At 42.9% G+C, this 16,859-nt stretch overlaps 1 protein-coding gene across 3 annotated transcripts in view; it reads right to left on the reverse strand.

Annotated features, from left to right (window-relative positions):
- Nucleotides 1–16,859, reverse strand: part of MPPED2 (metallophosphoesterase domain containing 2) — a 161,016-nt gene that overhangs the window by 78,205 nt on the left and 65,952 nt on the right. The gene's annotated exons all lie outside the window — the stretch shown is intronic.

The raw sequence follows: 16,859 nt of genomic DNA on the forward strand, positions 1-16,859 counted from the left end.
ATTCAGATGACTGCTAGATTTTTAGTAGAAAAGACGTGGTACAGCCAAGCATACCACAATTTACGTAAGTAAAATAGTACAATTCCATATGGTAAGTCAAAGTTTATATTTTGGCTTGGGGGTAAAAAGAACATTCATTATGCCTCCCCCTGCATTTGAAGGCTAACTTTCCACCCATTGGGGATGGGAGAAGAAAGTGTAAAGCTTAACCCCCTTTTAATATTTATGGTATGGAAATGTGAGCTCTCGGTGTGTGCTTTTTATGCAAAAGTTTCCCGATCGAAATGAGATAATTCTGGGAAGAAGAATGAAAGCTATAAAGAAAAACCCAAACACCAGACTTCTGCATAGATTTATAATGTTTGAATAAAGTACGGATCATACATATTAATAACTCACCGTGATGCTGTAAGAACCAAAATCCAAAGGGAGATAGTGTTGGGCAGCTGTCCCCACTCTGAAATTAATGCCCTTTCTATTCGTTGTCATTACCCATCCCTCAAGCCTCACCACTGGGCTGCTGCTCATTTCATTTCATTTCATTTCATTTTGAAAGGAAAAAGGGTGGGACAATAATGCCTATAATTCCAGCTTCCTGAGACTCCTGGGTCCAACGAAAAATTAATGTTTCCTGCGATTCCAGGAAGAATGAAAGTTACCACTAGCAGGAAATTGGATACACTTGTTGTAAAGAATTGGTCCTTACCAGCAAGCCTGAGTCAATGATTTAATTAGTGAGGCTTAGTGGGGAAGAGAGTTATATTTATTTTTAGGGTGGGGAGCAAACTTTGTCATGGGTCCACCTGCATTCCAGCAATGCGAACGGTAGCAATTACATTGTGCAGCCCCCAATAATCCCAGCAGCACAATGCAAACGTATCTGCTAATATTGAAGCAATTTTTAAGATTGCCAGGATATGCTTTGGAATGCTACTGGTTTTTCTTTAGCTTCCACTTTTTTATGTTTCTCACAGTAATAAAAGTGCATATATAGCTCGTGGGTTAATGGGGAGAATAAAGAGAGAGATGAAAGCAGTCAGAAAAAAAACACTGTGTAAAGATGAAACTGAAAACACTGTGGCCAAGTGTCAGTGGGTATCCTTGACTACTAGCCTACGATGCTGTGACATGCCTTTGGCCTCAGTTATTTGCCAGGGGGACAGCTCATGGACAAAAGGAGGAAGCCTCTCTCAAGTACATGTTTGTGTGAGTTTATAACCTGCATTAGCATAAAGCAATAAGAAGTGCAATGCATACAGCAAGCTACTTGGATAGAATGAATATATTCTGCACAATTCCTTGCACTTAAAATACAGCTGAAAGATGTATTAACAAGCTGCAAATTCCAAGCACTGCACATGCTGGAAATCTGTGAGATGCCCACTGGCATCTAATATCATGGTTCTGTGACCCCACCGGCCTAACACCACACCCCCGTTCACCTGCATTCCCAAGGTTGGACTGTTTTCCTGGACAGTAATTTGCTCCAACACAGGTCCTATTGGCCTGAATCTTCGAGCTACTCTATTTGTACAACTCACGCGGTAGCTGCCTGGTTCCCCTTTAATCATTCATGATGATGGACTCACTGTAAACCCTTTCTTTATGCACCATTGCTCTTGCAAAAGGGCTTAGCTTCTCGCTTTTCCCACTTTAGAGCTTTGGTTCAGAGATGGCACGGGTGAGACTGGGAGACAAGACAGCAGGAAGTACATGTTTGCCCTTCAGAACCCTTTGAAAAAAAAAAGTAAAACTGCTGCAAAGAAAAAAAGAAAGTAAAACTGCTGCAAAGTAAATCTTCCTCAGGAAGACAGGACTCCTTGGTGTCTTTTAAATCATATTGGGAAACTGGACATAAAGGAGTAGCCACCAAAATGAACAGCCGCAGACACAGTCATGAGATTTACACGGTGCCCACAAACTCATCTCTTTCTGGGAATCCAATAGTAGTCTCAACGTCCATTCTCTGCTACCTATGTTATGAGACTATCTGACATATATTCTTTTTTTTTTTGCTGAACTGACCTTTTATCTATAATCTGCCAACCTTTCTGTTTTATATGAAAAGTATAAGCAGGGCAGCTGACAAATCTGTTACCTGACAGCATTCGAGTTTCTTTCCCTACCAGATTAATTTGGAAGGCTCTGCAGTCAAGCTCCAAACTTCTTGGTATTCAAATAGCATCAAACAAAAAGGTGCTTGCTTTTTATCTATTTTATTCAGACCAACCTATAGAAGCAACCTGCCTGAATAAAAAATATATGTATATATCAAGGTCATATCCACTTATTCTAACATGGAAAATTCTTGCTTTGCATGACCTAAAGAACTCTGTAAGTAACCAGTTCCAAGATGTGACATGCGTTCTACTTGTGACATACAAAGTTATTTTAGGGGGAATGGGGATAAACTTTTGGCAAAATGTCAAGTAGTGTTTTTGTATGTTTTAAAAATGCATATTTGAAAAAAACACAATATAACAGTGCAAAAAAATCTGTTCATTTTTCTATTTTTTAAAATATTTTATTTATTTATCTTTAGAGGGGAAGGGAAGGAGAGATGGACAGAAACATCAATGTATGGTTGCCTCTTGTGTGTCCCCTGCTGGGAACTGGCCTGCAACCCAGGCATGTGCCCTGACTGGGAATTGAACTGCGATACTCTGGGTTGCAGGGCCGCGCTCAAACCACTGAGCTACACAATCCAGGGCCATTTTTCTATTTTTATGCAGGGTGGGTCAAAAATAGGTTTACAGTTGTTCATATGGGAAATAATAAAATAATAAATACTAAATAATAATAAAGAATAAAGTCTGTGTTTCATGTACTCACAGTTGTAAACCTACTTTTGCCCAAACCTATACATAAAATGAAATAATTTAAAGAAAACCACTGGACAAGTAATAGTACAGATAACTCATGATGGGAGCAGGTGAGAACAAAATGTGGGAATTTAGTCCATTATCAGTTCAGGTTGGGGCTACAGACCACAGTGAAACCACAAACTTCAGGAACAGCAATTAAGTCTCATTCTTATCTATATCTTTTATTGTGCCTGTATCGCCTGGTGGTACCACATAAATAGATGCTCACTTAAAACTAAAGGCCAATGCAAGTCAGCTGGGTCCTCACTGCTACTCTGCAGTTCTGATTGTCTCACACTCTCGCTGCTGCCTGTTCCCTAAACAGTCACCACCCAACTGTTCCAGATTCCTCTCCAGCTGCCAGGCTGCCTCTTTTTTTTTTTTTTATCCTCATCCAAGGACATGCTTACAGAGAGAGGAAGAGAGAGAGAGAGAAACATCAGTACAAGAGAGAAACACAAATTGGTTGCCTCTCATACACACCTTGACCGGGGACTGAACTGAAACCTAGATACATGCCCTGACTGGAAATCGAACCTGCAACCTATTGGTTTACTGGATATACTCCAACCAATGGAGACACACCAGCCAGGACCAGGCTCCTTTCAACTCTCCACTTGGCAAACAATGTGTCCTCTCACCTCAAGGTAGGCTATCTTTCCTTCCTCCTCTTAGCTTCCTATCGCTCTGTTTGCATCATCTCATCTTTTTTAAAGTATATTTTATTGGTTATACTATTACAGTTATCTCATTTTTTTCTCCCCTTTATTCCCCTCCATCCTGTACCTACCTTCTTGCCAGTATTCCCCACATTTTAGTTCATGTCCATGGGTCACGCATATAACTTCTTTAGCTTCTCCATTTCCTATACTATTCTTAACCTACCCCTGCTTATTTTGTACCTACCATTTATGCTTCTTGTTCCCTGTACCTTTTCCCCCATTCTCTCCCCTCCCCCTCCCCACTGATAACCCTCCATGTGATCTACATGTCTGTGATTCTGTTCCTGCTCTAGTTGTTTGCTTAGTTTTTGTTTTTTAGATTGAGTTGTTGATAGTTGTGAGTCTGTTGTTATTTTACTGTTCATAATTTTAGCCAACCTATCGGATGTAGTGTTCAAACCACTGGTAATCAGGATGCTCACAGAAATGGTTGAGTATGGTTGCAAAATACAGGAAAAGTGAAGGCTATGCAAAGTGAAATATAAAAAATATACAGGGAACCAACAGTGAAGGGAAGGAAACCAAGACTCAAATCAATGTTTTGGAGCAGAAGGAAAAAATAAACATTCAATCATAACAAAATGAAGAAACAAGAATTCAAAAAAATGAGGAGAGACTTAGGAACCTCGGGGACAACTTCAAACATTCCAAAATTTGAATCATGGGGATGACAGAAGAAGAAGAGGAAGAGCAAGAAATTGAAAACTTATTTTGAGCAAATAATGAAGGAGAACTTCCCCAACCAGGAAAAGGAAACAGACTTCCAGGAAGTCCAGGAAGTTCAGAGAGTCCCAAGAAAGTTGGACCCAAGGAAGCACACAGCAAGACACATCATAATTACATTACCTGAGATTAAAGTTAAGGAGAGAATCTTAAAAGCAGCAAGAGAAATGGAGACAGTTACCTACAAAGGAGTTCCCATAAGACAATCAGCTGATTTCTCAAAAGAAACATTATAGGCAAGAAGGGGCTAGAAAGAAGTATTCAAAGTCATAAAAGGCATGGACCTCCATCCAAGATTGCTCTATCCAGCCAAGCTGTCATTTAGAATGGAGGGCACAGATAAAGTGCTTCCCAGATAAGCTCAAGTTAAAAGAGTTCATCATCACCAAGCCATTATTGTATGAAATGTTAAAGGGACTTATCTAAGAAAAAGAAGATCAAAATCATCTTTCTGAGAATTGGCCTCATAATCCCATTCCTCCCACTCCTCCTGGCATTTTCCTCTTCCAGACAGCTCTCTTTCATTATTTCGGATCTCTCTCTATATAGAGAGTACATATATAGAGAGAGAAAAAAATATATATAAATATATATAAGTATATATATTTAATCCTCCTCCCTAGTGAGTTTATGTTTCCCCATCCCAAGAAAACAAAAAACAAGCAGCCCTTGACACACACATACACATGCCTCACATAAAATCTAAATCAGTCCTAGCAGGTGTAGCTCAGTGGATTGAGCGCAGGCTATAAATCAAAGGGTTGCCGGTTCGATTCCCAGTCAGGGCACATACTTGGGTTGCAGGCCAGGTCCCCAGTGGGGGCCATGTGAGAGGCAACCGCACAGTTTCTCTCCCTCTCTTTCTCCCTCCCTTCACCTCTCTCTAAAAATAAATAAATACAATCTTTAAAAAAAACCCTAAACCATCCCTAACTTTGTTGTTTCTTTGAGATGCTTCCTCATTTCACGTACATGCTTCTAGATAGAGAATTCTAGGACCTAGCAACCGGTACCCCAAATTCAGCCCACAAATATATTATAGTTCACCCTCGAGTGTGTTTCATTTTTTAAAAATTGAACTAATATCTAAAAACCAAGAGTTCTGGGTTTCTAGTTTATTTTTTAAAGTTTTTTGTTTATTTTTAGAGAGAGAGGGAAATATCATGTGTGGTTGCCTCTCACGTGCCCCCAACTGGGAACCTGGCCTGCAACTCAGACATGTGCCCTGACTGGGAATCGAACCAGTGACCCTTTGGTTTGCAGGCCAGCACTCAACCTAGTGAGCCACACCAGCCAGGGCTCTAGCTTATTTTGGAACAGTAAAAATTCAGGTGATATTGACCTTCGGGATGCCACAGACCTCCCCACTTCCTATCACTTCTCACATCTGCCCCATTCCTCATGTTTGTATTGCCTGATGGGCCCATACTATTATTAGAATTACCGAGGTAGATACAAATGGCTAATCAGAATTCACCCAATGAAGTCTGGCTTCTGTTTCTATTCTCCTGCAAAAGCTCATCCTGGAATGTCAATAAGAACCTCCTAATAGCTGGAGCCAAGACTTTGTTCCCAATTCTCACCTCCACTGATCACTCCCAGCGGCGCCGCCCCATCCCTCGAAGTATCAATTCTCTTGATTACTGATGTTGCACTCTCATTTTCCTCCTCCCTCTCTAATGTTTCCTTACCTCCCTCTTCTTCCTCAGCTCCCTTGGCATCCCAGCTGACTTACTACACTCTCCCTCTTCACCTTTACTTCTACGGGTATTATTTAACATTTTCTTACTGTATGTCTCACATTTCTGTTCTTTGTGACTCGGTGTTTAAACTACCACAATTCAACCATACAGGCAGCATGGGGTTAAGAGCGGGGACTCCAGACTTTGACATGTGTTAGCTGCACAGCTTTGGATGCCCCTAAGTTTATGGCCTCATCGTGGTTCATAGCTCCTTCTTATGTTCTCCAAGGTGCACTGCAAACGTGAGTCATAACTGGACCCTCCCATCACAGGCTATTTTCCAGATAAAATGAGAAGAAGCTTCTAAAGCACATACATGATATGGAGTAAAAACAATTAGTGCATGTTAACTATTTTTCACCCCATTTTTTTTTAAGTTTTGCTTTTTGCATGACTTGTCTCTCCCTAGCCGCCAGGTCTTTGAAGGCATGGAGTATAGCTTGTGGTTCTTTGTTTGACACAAAGTACCCAGTTCAACGCCAACCCAATGGCAGGCACACAACTAGTATCTGGTGAACAGGTGAAGGAATGAGTGAACCTCTACAAGATTTGCCAGGAGCTTCCTTGGAAATCCAGGAATTGAGCTTGTCACCTTGGGCTATGACAAGATTTAAACCAGTGTCATGTTGTCCCCCTGAAGTGTCTATTCTCTGCCCTCAAATCCAATCTAGCCAAATAATCTGACAAATGTTTAAACTGTAGCTTCCTGAAATACAAACAGGAGGAAAATAATACTACTACTCCAGAGGTTTGGTGTGCTTTAAGCAAGATACTGTATGCAAAGGACCTATCATTTCTAGCACTTCATAATCACTTGGTAGCTGCATTATGATGATTATTATAATGATTAAACTTCCCAGTTGCTATCTAAGAAAATATGGCAATGATGTCACTATTCTCAAAGGAAAGCATCTGAAGATGGAAACGAAAACTTGGATTTTCCAAAGTCAGAAACTGGCCTGGTCCAAGGTGCCCTTCAAATTAACAGAAGGACTAGTAAGGTCATTACGGCGAAGGAATCTAGAGTGATGGTGGGTGGCCTCTGAGGCCTTCAAGCTGTGCACAGTACAAACCCAGCCGCCTCTGACCAGATGATTCTAGTCTTGTAAAATGTGTTCCCTAAACACGTCACTTTTTTCCTCCTTCAGTGGTCCCATCAGCCAACCCTTCTAATCTTTACTGAGTACCAAAAAAAATCCATGCCAGGGCCAGCCTCTCATTCACAATGACTAGGATGACCTGTGACAGACAGCATCCAGACTCTTTTGCTCATTTGGAATGTCCCTAACATCTTCCTAGAATGAGATGTGGTGGTCCTCTCTGAGTGTGGAGAGAGGAACAGAGTATTTACTAAAGTTCCAGATCCTCAGGTGTACACGGGTCTGATAAAATCCGTAACGACTTTAAAGCAGACGTACAGCAAACTGTGTCAAGGTCAGCCTCCTTCCCTTATCAAGTTCTGGACATTTAATCTGTCACTTCAAGTGGCTCCCATAAATCACAGTACATGCAGGCAGAGGGCTCCTCCGGGACAGCCGGGTCTGGTGGTTTGAAAGCTGTGCTGGTTTGAAAGCTGTGCCCGTGAGCCACCAGGGGCTGGGGCGGGGCACACGGCACGGCAGGGAGGGGCCTGCTCTCCGGTCCCTGCAGCGGCACTACTCTCCTTCATTCACAATTTGGGGAGAGATTCCATTTGAAGGCAGTTACTGCCGGCTTACAAACATTAAGAAGACAAACCACTGACGTATCCAATTCTAGTTTAGTGACGAACAGACTGAGTGCGAGGGGATGCAGTCACTGGGTGAGCAAAGTCACACACAGGCCAAGTTGGTGGCAACAGGGGTACGAGAAGAGCTCTTCTGCCTCCTGTGTTAGTTCTTCTTTCAGGTGATTCCAAATTTTGAGCAGCCTTATGAAGTCTGGCCCCAGATCTATCTCAAGTCCTCCGCGTGCCATTCCTCTATCTACAGTGACCTCTGCTCTAGTTCTAGGCAGCTGTGGCCCTTCTGGTTGATGACGTGACCCAGAACTTCCCATTCTAGATGGTCTGCCTGCCTACATCACGGATCTCTCCTCCGGGGGGACGGCAAGCCACGTCAGCCTCCTACTCTGACAACACGCGTCCTGGCTCATTTAAGGCACCCCCCAAATATTACTGCAGCTACGGGTGTAATTTCTTACCCACTAGCTCCCAGAAGAATTTGGGCACCTACCCAAGAAGGAAAGGTCACCAACTTGAAGGAAGAGGAAAAACTGCTCTTTCCCTCAGTGTTATGCAGGGTCCCAAACTTTAAAAACGTGTTGGCTCGATTGTGAGAACTATGAGGAGATTATGACAACAGATGACAAGTTCAAGGTAACAAAACCCAAATGCCTACAGGAACCACAGAGGTAAAACAAAAATGGGAACTGGATCAGGTAGAAGTAATAGGGAGCAGTGAGGACTGGGGCACTCCATTTTAAACTAAACATCTATAAACACGGCTTTGGCCAAACAAGATCCCTTGCTCACTTGCCCCTCCCCCTGCCACATCACCAGTAAAAAATAATGTCTTTCAAAGTGAAGTACCATACAACTGCAACCTATTTTTCTGCTACAAGTCATTATAGGATGTATTCTTACAGAAAACTCAAGTTCAGGTCAACTCAAAGTCAGCTCCAGAATAGTCACTTTTCTTGGGACTCCCCCTGCCACCTGCAGGAAGCTGGCTCCTGCACCGCAGGATTCACTCCTCAGGAGTGGGGGTGGTGGGAGAGAGGGACACCTAATGGCCATCAGGTTGTGGTGATGACAGGGACCACCTTCTCCATGCCCCCCTTTTTATCAGGGATCTGATAAGCAAGGCTAATTGACCGTTATCTCCTATTTATTCTGCTTATACCAAGAGGGAAGAAAACAACCCAGAGTACAAGAGTAGTTCTTCGTGAAGGGGAGCGTCCCAAAGGAAACATCACTTGCCAGTTTCCTGGGGAAAAGAAAACCTAGCTGTTTAAAGGTGACAAATTGCAAGACTGTCAACCCTTACGCCCACTCCCCTTCATACTCCTAAATTATAGACTATACATTATAGACTCTTTGAAAATAATGAGAAAACCAAAAATGTTTGAGACACAGGCCTCACGCTAAATACAGCTCGCGTCACTATGTAGCTTGAAGGAAGGAACACAGAGAAGCCAGGACGGAGAAAGAACCTGCTGGGTATCTCAGGTGCCCAGGAACATCAAACTCACAAGGCGCAGCCTTCGGGCTCACTCTCCTTGCCAGTGTGCTAGAAAGAAACTAGCTTCCTGAGATTAACAAGAATAAAACAGATATATGGTCAGATCTATTGTCATGGGGCTGACTCCAACCAAAAGAGCTAGGCCACGATCGATCAAATTTCTGAAACCCTCCGCCTGCACAGGGCAGTGCCAGGGGCCTGTTTGCAAACACTCTTCCCTTTTGCCAGTGTTATAAGGAGCCTTGTTATACCCCCAAGGTGGAGGAAAGAAGGCACTCTTTTCTGTTTAAATTATTATAATATTTTCAATATTGTGACTCTAGCAGAGAGGGAGAATGTTCAAACTCTTAAAATGCCCATATTCCACTGAGGACTGAGGAAGAATAACTTCAGGTTAAAAACTGGCCAAGCAGAAAAATTTGCAGGAGAATGAAAGGGAAAAAAAATCCCAGTGGCTAAGAGGATGGCAGAACTCTGTAGCCGTGAGATGGACTAGGAGATGTGTCACCTGAATCCCTCCACTGATGATTACTAGGGGCTAATATCAGAGAAGGGCTAAGTCCAGCCTGGAGATAGGGAGAGGACTTTCTCAGCTGCAGCCTCTCCCTGCTACACTTCTAGCACCTAGAAAAATGCTCGGCACTTAGTTGGTGCCCACTGCCTACCTGTTAAGTGAATGGATGAACCTCCAGCAATCCCTCTCGGCTCCATGGATTGCGCTCGCTTGCCTGGGCTGCAAAGCCACCAGAAACACTCAATCAGGGCAAGCCCTGTCTCTGACCTCAGTCTGTCCCCCGTCAGGCTCCATTAATTTTCACAAGTCCTGACAGCTCTAACGTTAATACTCACACTTGCTGATGGAGCCACACAGCAGGTTCAGACTGCTACCTTCTCCTCTGAAACTCATGCATTAGGGTTTCTTCCATGCTTGCAATGGGAAACCAAGTCTAAGAAATATTAAACACAGAAAACTATATTACAATAATGTCAGGACTGAGCCGGAAGAAACCCAGGAGCAAGTACGGAATGCGGAATGAAAGCCCAGTGGTCTGCTGCAGGAATTAGGGCCAGTGTAAGAAGCCACAGCTGAAACGCTCCCTCCTCTTCTGCAGCCTCTTCCACAAAAAGATTCTCAAGGCACCAGGAGATGTTACAAGCCTTAATCCACACAGAGGAGACAAAAGGTCATCCCTCACAGAGGAAAGCAGACCCCTCTGGACCTGAGAAGTCACCAGTACAAGGCACTGATGACAGATAACATACTAAGCAGTATAAAGCACAAAGGGACAGGCCACCAGCACTCATAACTACTAGGGACCTGAAGACAGCTCAGAGATTTGATTCCTGCTCAGCAGCAGCTTGTTTGCATTCCTGTCTCAACCATAACCTATTCCAACATCACTTTCTGTGACTTAAAAACAAACACACACAGACATACATACAAACACCCAATCAAAGCCATACATTTTAAAGGACAACCACAAGGTAGTAAAATGAATGACCACATCCTCTGTTTCCCAAATGGGTATCACTAAGCTGCCCCCCAGACCAGGACAGCATGTTATTTCTACCTGTGAAGCTGTGGCGATAACCATTCACTGCAATGCAGCTACAATTACACTTGAGTATTAGGATGGGGCTGGACCACGGGAACCATAGGTGGTCTCCTCATGGTTTACTTTGTCCAACCTCCTCCTTCCAAATGAGGGCTTTGCCTTGTTAAGAAAGATTTACATCCCAGATAACAAACTCCATCGGAACAGACTATCTCCTAAACGGGATCCAGTGCAGGGTCCCCTGGACGGGCACAGGAAGAGCTGGTGAAGACAATGCCGAGTCCCATCCCGACGAGCTGTGGGCACGTTCGTGTCATTCACTCACATGAGAACGTGGGGACAGATGGCCTGATGGAAAGATCAGGGGCTTGATCGTCAGGCAGATTTGCGACCAAATTTCTGTCATTTATTACCTATGAAACTCAAACTTAAAACATGTTATTCCACCTTCCTTTTACCAGAAAAAAAAATAAGGATAATTGTACAACCTAATCACAGAGATGATAGGCAGACTGAGGAGGATCAATAAAGGACCGAATGCAAACCTGGTACATAAAAGATGATTGTTGTTGTTATTATTATTATTTCTACTTGTCTGTTTTGCACTGTAACTTCATTCAGTGTAAGCGGTCCACCTCCCACTTCCTACCACCTTAAAAGAACATTCCATGAATTATCTTTAGTAAACTAGGAGTGTTAACGGACAAAGTCTCGGGTGAGCTGAAAATACTATGTTGTTGTTTTTCCCCCCACAAAGCCTTTAAAAAGCAACTGAGGAAAGGTGTCCCTTCCAGCATTAATTATAAAAACAAGTGGTAATTATTCTGCTGAGTAATTAGGGGAACAAATGCAAATCCTATGTATTTGTACTTTAAACCATTAAGTATGGTGGAGATCAAGTTAAATAAAAATAACATGGATATAAAGGCCATATTCTTTAAAGGAAATGAACCATTTTGAGGCTTTTTAGATTCCCTCCCCACCTTCACCCTGCAGACAGGAACAAAAACCATTTCTGCAGTAACCGCTATGACTTCTGCACACCGAGACCGAGTCTGGGCAGATGAGGCAGGGCATCTGTGCGCTGCGGCTCCGCAGGGTTGGTCCGCAGCAGCCAGAAGTGGCTGACAATGGAAATAAAATCCCGGCCTTAACAGTGCCACTGGGGCTCGATGAAAATAGTCTTCTGGAACTTGATTAAAACTAAATTGAAAAAGAACGTATTTGGCTAATATTACATTAGACTAAAATATAGAAATGAACCCTAATACTCTTGAAATCTAATAAGAAAAAGCCATCTCAATTTCCAAACTTTCAAAAGCATATTCTTTAAATGCATCACAGATCAATTTACATGGTACTTTCGCCAATAAGCAAAACTAAATCCCAGGTTCCAATTGGCTTATATTGGAAAGTGTGAGAGCAAATGCGAGAAAATGCAATTACTGCAAACAAACTCCATTTTCTCTCCTCTGAAGGGAATTTCAGAGAATATTTTATTGCCATCGAATAATATTTCTGAAGGCATCAATACACAATTCTATTTTCTCTTCAGAGTCCCTACTCACTGCATAATCTAATCCACTCTACAGAGTATCTTGAAATTTAGAGAAGAGTCTACGAAAGGAGATATTACCTTGCACACACATCCTGTGTCAATTTTAATAATTTGCACTCTGGACAGGAAGCCACATAGAGCAAAATTTGGAATCCGATAAAATGAACTTTTCCTATTTTATAACTCAAAATTCTAATGAGGCATTTCCAGAGTAAAGATTTAAAAGAAATCTCTTGGGGAAGGTTATTTTGATCAATAGTAATGGCAATGAGATGAATGGAGACCACAGTTACTTCCTCTTCCATTTTTGCTTCTCCCCTGCTCATCAATTGGCAAAATTCTCTAATACAAATTTCAGACAATCAGAGGCTACAAAGAAGAAGACTTCCTCGGGGGTGGTGAAATCCAATCAGGTTTCTGCTTCATTGAAACACCACTTCCAACAGGCTCTGATCTCTTTCCTTGGCAACAGCTTTGTGGCCTAACTGCCACCAGGCTCCCCTCTGGAATGAGTAGCAGGAGGTATGCAGAGTAATTCTGCAGGAAGAAAGGATTCCTGCAATGTCCACCAGGGCCTTGGGGCCCAAGGCCTAGTTCACGTTCCATGCCTTTGTTCCTTGCCCACATGCAATGGTCTGAATGTTTGTGCCCCTAAAATGCCTGTGTTCAAACCCTAATCCCCAATGTGATGGTGTTCAGAATACACACTGGGGACCCTTGGAAGAGGATTAGGTCACAAGGGGAGAGCCCCATAAATGGGATCAATGCCCTCGTTAAAGAGCTCCCTAGCCGCCTCCACCATATAAAGACCCAGTGAGAAGGTGCTCTGATGAGCGAGGAAGTGGGCTCTCACCATAACACAGCCACGCTGGCACCTTGATCTTGGACTTCCAGCCTCCAGAACTGTGAGAAGTAAGTTGTTTAAACCCACCCAATATGTGGTATTCTGTTGGGGCCGCTTGAACAAACAAACACACCTTCCTGTGAGGCTGCTCTGCTTAATCTATCCTGCACACTGAAGCTGAGGTGCTCTCCTTATACACAGAGCTCATCACATATACTCCCTCCACACACGCACTCGGCCACTTTAAACTCTCCCTGGATTCCCTGTTACTGCCTACAGACAAAAGGCTGAACTCCCTGTGTGTGGTGTATGCAGCTTTTGGGGTCTGGCCGCCACCAGCCTCTCCTCCGCTCCTATCCCACCCTGCTCTAAGCTTGCCAAGCGCTTGCAGTTCAGAGAATAAGACTGTGTCCACAGGGCTCCTTCCCCTGCTTGACTACGGACCTCAGGACTACGAGACCCCAGGACTATGTCTGATGCAGGTTAGCATTCCCCAAAGCTTTAATAATTGTTTATTAAATAAATGAATAATTAAGCAATAATTTTATCCTGGCTAAGAATCACGTGGATGTGAATAGCTAGTACCTCAAGTGTGGATTCTCGATGGCCTTCAAGTGTTACAATCCTATTTTTATTTTATCCGAGGAGGGCACCAATTCCATCCTTCACAAGGTATACTGTTTGGTTGCAACTGAGAAACTAAATCTGAATTTTAAAATCTGTCACAAGGGGATTTCCGGGGAGGGGAAAGCAGATGGAAACAAAGATACTGGCTTGAGTAGTTAAAAACGCAATTTTGTTGAAGCCGCAAACACATGAACAAATAAATGAATAAATGAACTATACACATCACACAAATAACGTGTTTCAATTTCAGAAGAGAAGGGAGTCACCGCTGTTGCATGGTTAACATTACTCATTTAAAGATTTTTGCAGCCTTTGTTCCCAGGATCGGATAGATGAGAAGAGATAATCAATAGTGAAGTTAATGGAATAGCCATTCATTATTGAGGAAGTCGCCTGTATTTCCTCTTCGTTGTATCGCCTCATCTGAACGTTTTCACCCCTCAGCCTCTCGGGCAAATCACTGCTGTTTTGACAGCTGGCTTTGCAGAGACCACTCTTCACAAACCAGCCTACTGCCCTGGCCCAACAGGACAGGTGCATGCATCTACCCCGGGCCCCCCAGACACTGGGCCAGATGAGAAGGCTCCAGGCAAATGGGCTTGCAGGGCCAGCTTTTCCCTTTTGCTTCCAACAGAAAAAAATCCAGAGGCAGCAGGATGCCTTTGGGGTTTTGTCCTCTGATTCCAGGCTCACTGATGTTGCAACCCTGGGGAGTCCTCAGAGACCAGAATCATTCCTTCTGTGCAACGGAAAACTAGGATCCTGCAAGGCTGGTTACATGACTCCTCCAAGGTCACCCAATGAGTGAGTGGCAAGAGGGTCTCCTACTTTGGCAGCCCAATCCTCTACTCCTTTTTACTATGTCATACAACTACCCAGTCAGAGTTTTGAGTCAAGGAGTGTTTTATAGATCAGGAAATTGAGGTTCAGAAAAACGAAGAGGCTTTTCTAAAGGCTGCCAGCAATCATGAATTCTGACTTCTGAAATCAATCTGCCATTACCTGCAAGCCCTGTTCAATAAAACCCAGGACAGATGGCTACTTATTTCTTCATACCACACAGCACTCAGGACTGCTCGAGTTCATGGTTGGGGTTCTTATTCTATTCTTTTTTAAACCTCTACTATTATAGCTCAAGACCATTGTCTTTCATTTGACCCCACGGAAGACATCTGCTTTGTAACCTAAGTGAGCTTAGATCAGAGAGGAACTTAAGATAATAGAAATGACCTCTCTGGACCCAGCCACTGTCCTTCCAAACTTTCTTTCTGACTCTGACACTGTTATGGAGGTACCTTTGAAGAAATTCAATGGTAAAGACCTTCCATGAGACAAACATCACAATTTTAACTTATTTTTGTCCATCAGTAACTAAGAGGCTATGTTTGCTTCTTCTTAGCCAACGTGGCTCCCTTTTTCATATCAAATAACTGGGTGGTTTCTCAAGATTCTGGGGAAAAAAAAATTTCTAGACTGGTATCTTCTTGTAATACATAGGCTCATCTCAACCACGGTATTTCATTTCTGCCTCTCTGAAATATCAGCATTTTTCTCTAGATTATTCTCCTGACAGTGGGAGGTTAGGCTACTATCATTGATTCTGAAGTGTTGAAAAAAGGCAGGTCAAACTTTCTGAAAAAGACTAGTCTTATTTTTTTAATGAATTCCTTTGGTGTTTTGGCTAGAAAGGGGAGATTAGATACATTAGCTTAAAAAATAAAAAATAAGGTATTTTTGCAGGACCTAACATAATAATTCACAACTGGGAACTCCAATGACTTCTATTCAAATTCACTCAAAGCTTGTGAAGTTGATCTTTACTAGGAAGATCTGGCCAGATTTCAATGCTTTGGGTTAAACTGTTCTTACTTTTTAACTCTCTCACGCTCACTTTCAACTCCATATTCTCCGATTCATCCTCTTTGCGGTTTCTTTTCCCTTTTGGCTCATTACAAAGTTCTTGCAAAGTCAGGTCATAACCTAATTTTCTAATCCAGCAGCCGTGGGGAAAAGAAATCTTATTAGATCCCATCAAATCTCATTAGATCCCTGACCCTCTCAAAAGTCAGGATGATATTTGATAATGAAATGGGGTCCCAGAATGCCCACGGAATGGTCACGGTCTTTCTACAACATTCGACAACCATTCCCCCAGGTCCTAGGGTTAGACAGGCAGTGTCCTGGGTGTCTGACAAAACGGAAAAGGGTCTCTGTCCTTAGGGAGCTTATACTCAGCTGGGATCAAAAGACAACAAGAATGTGAACACTTACTATGAAACTCAGACTACGAGAATTGCTAGGAAGGGACTTAGCAGGTACTACGAAAAAGAGTAATAGGCAAAATCTACTGATACACGGTGATCAAGGATGGTGTCTTCAAGGGGATCAGTCAGTATTTGCCGTCTGTCCAGCCCCTTTATCAATGATCAGTTAAGATATGCAGAAAGAGACTCCCCTAACCAGGTGTAACAGAATGTAAAGAGGCAGGAAGCTTACTCACTTGAGTACGCACACCCAGCGATGTTGAGAACAGTTTTCAAGAGAAAAAGGAATACTTTAGACCAGAGCACCCCAACCCCCAAGCTGCAGACGGAAGCTCACCAGAGCTCTGCCTCCCGTTGCCCCCACGTTCCCCCCCTCTCCCTGTGCTATGTTCTGTGAGACGGGCCCCTGATACCAAAAAGTTTGGAGACCGCTACTGCAGAACAGCAATTTTCAACCAGGACGCCACAAGAATTTTTAAAACATGCAATACCTGACTATTTAGTCAGGGGCACTGACCTCTTTCCCCTTAGACTGTCAAATAAAAAAAAAAGACAAGAGCCAACACAACAGCCATCCAGTGTGAATGTGTCAAAAATGATACCTATTTTTTGTCAGATCAGCCAAAACTTTGGTTTTTGGTGTGCCACAGAATTTTAGTAATCGGTTTAATGCGTACCATGAGATTTTTTTTAAAAGGTTGAAAATCACTGTTGTAGAGAAAAAGAAAAGTGAAATTT

The sequence above is a fragment of the Artibeus jamaicensis genome, unplaced genomic scaffold, assembly GCF_021234435.1.
Source record: "Artibeus jamaicensis isolate MK-2021 breed Jamaican fruit bat unplaced genomic scaffold, CSHL_Jam_final contig_797, whole genome shotgun sequence".
Lineage (NCBI taxonomy): Eukaryota > Metazoa > Chordata > Mammalia > Chiroptera > Phyllostomidae > Artibeus > Artibeus jamaicensis.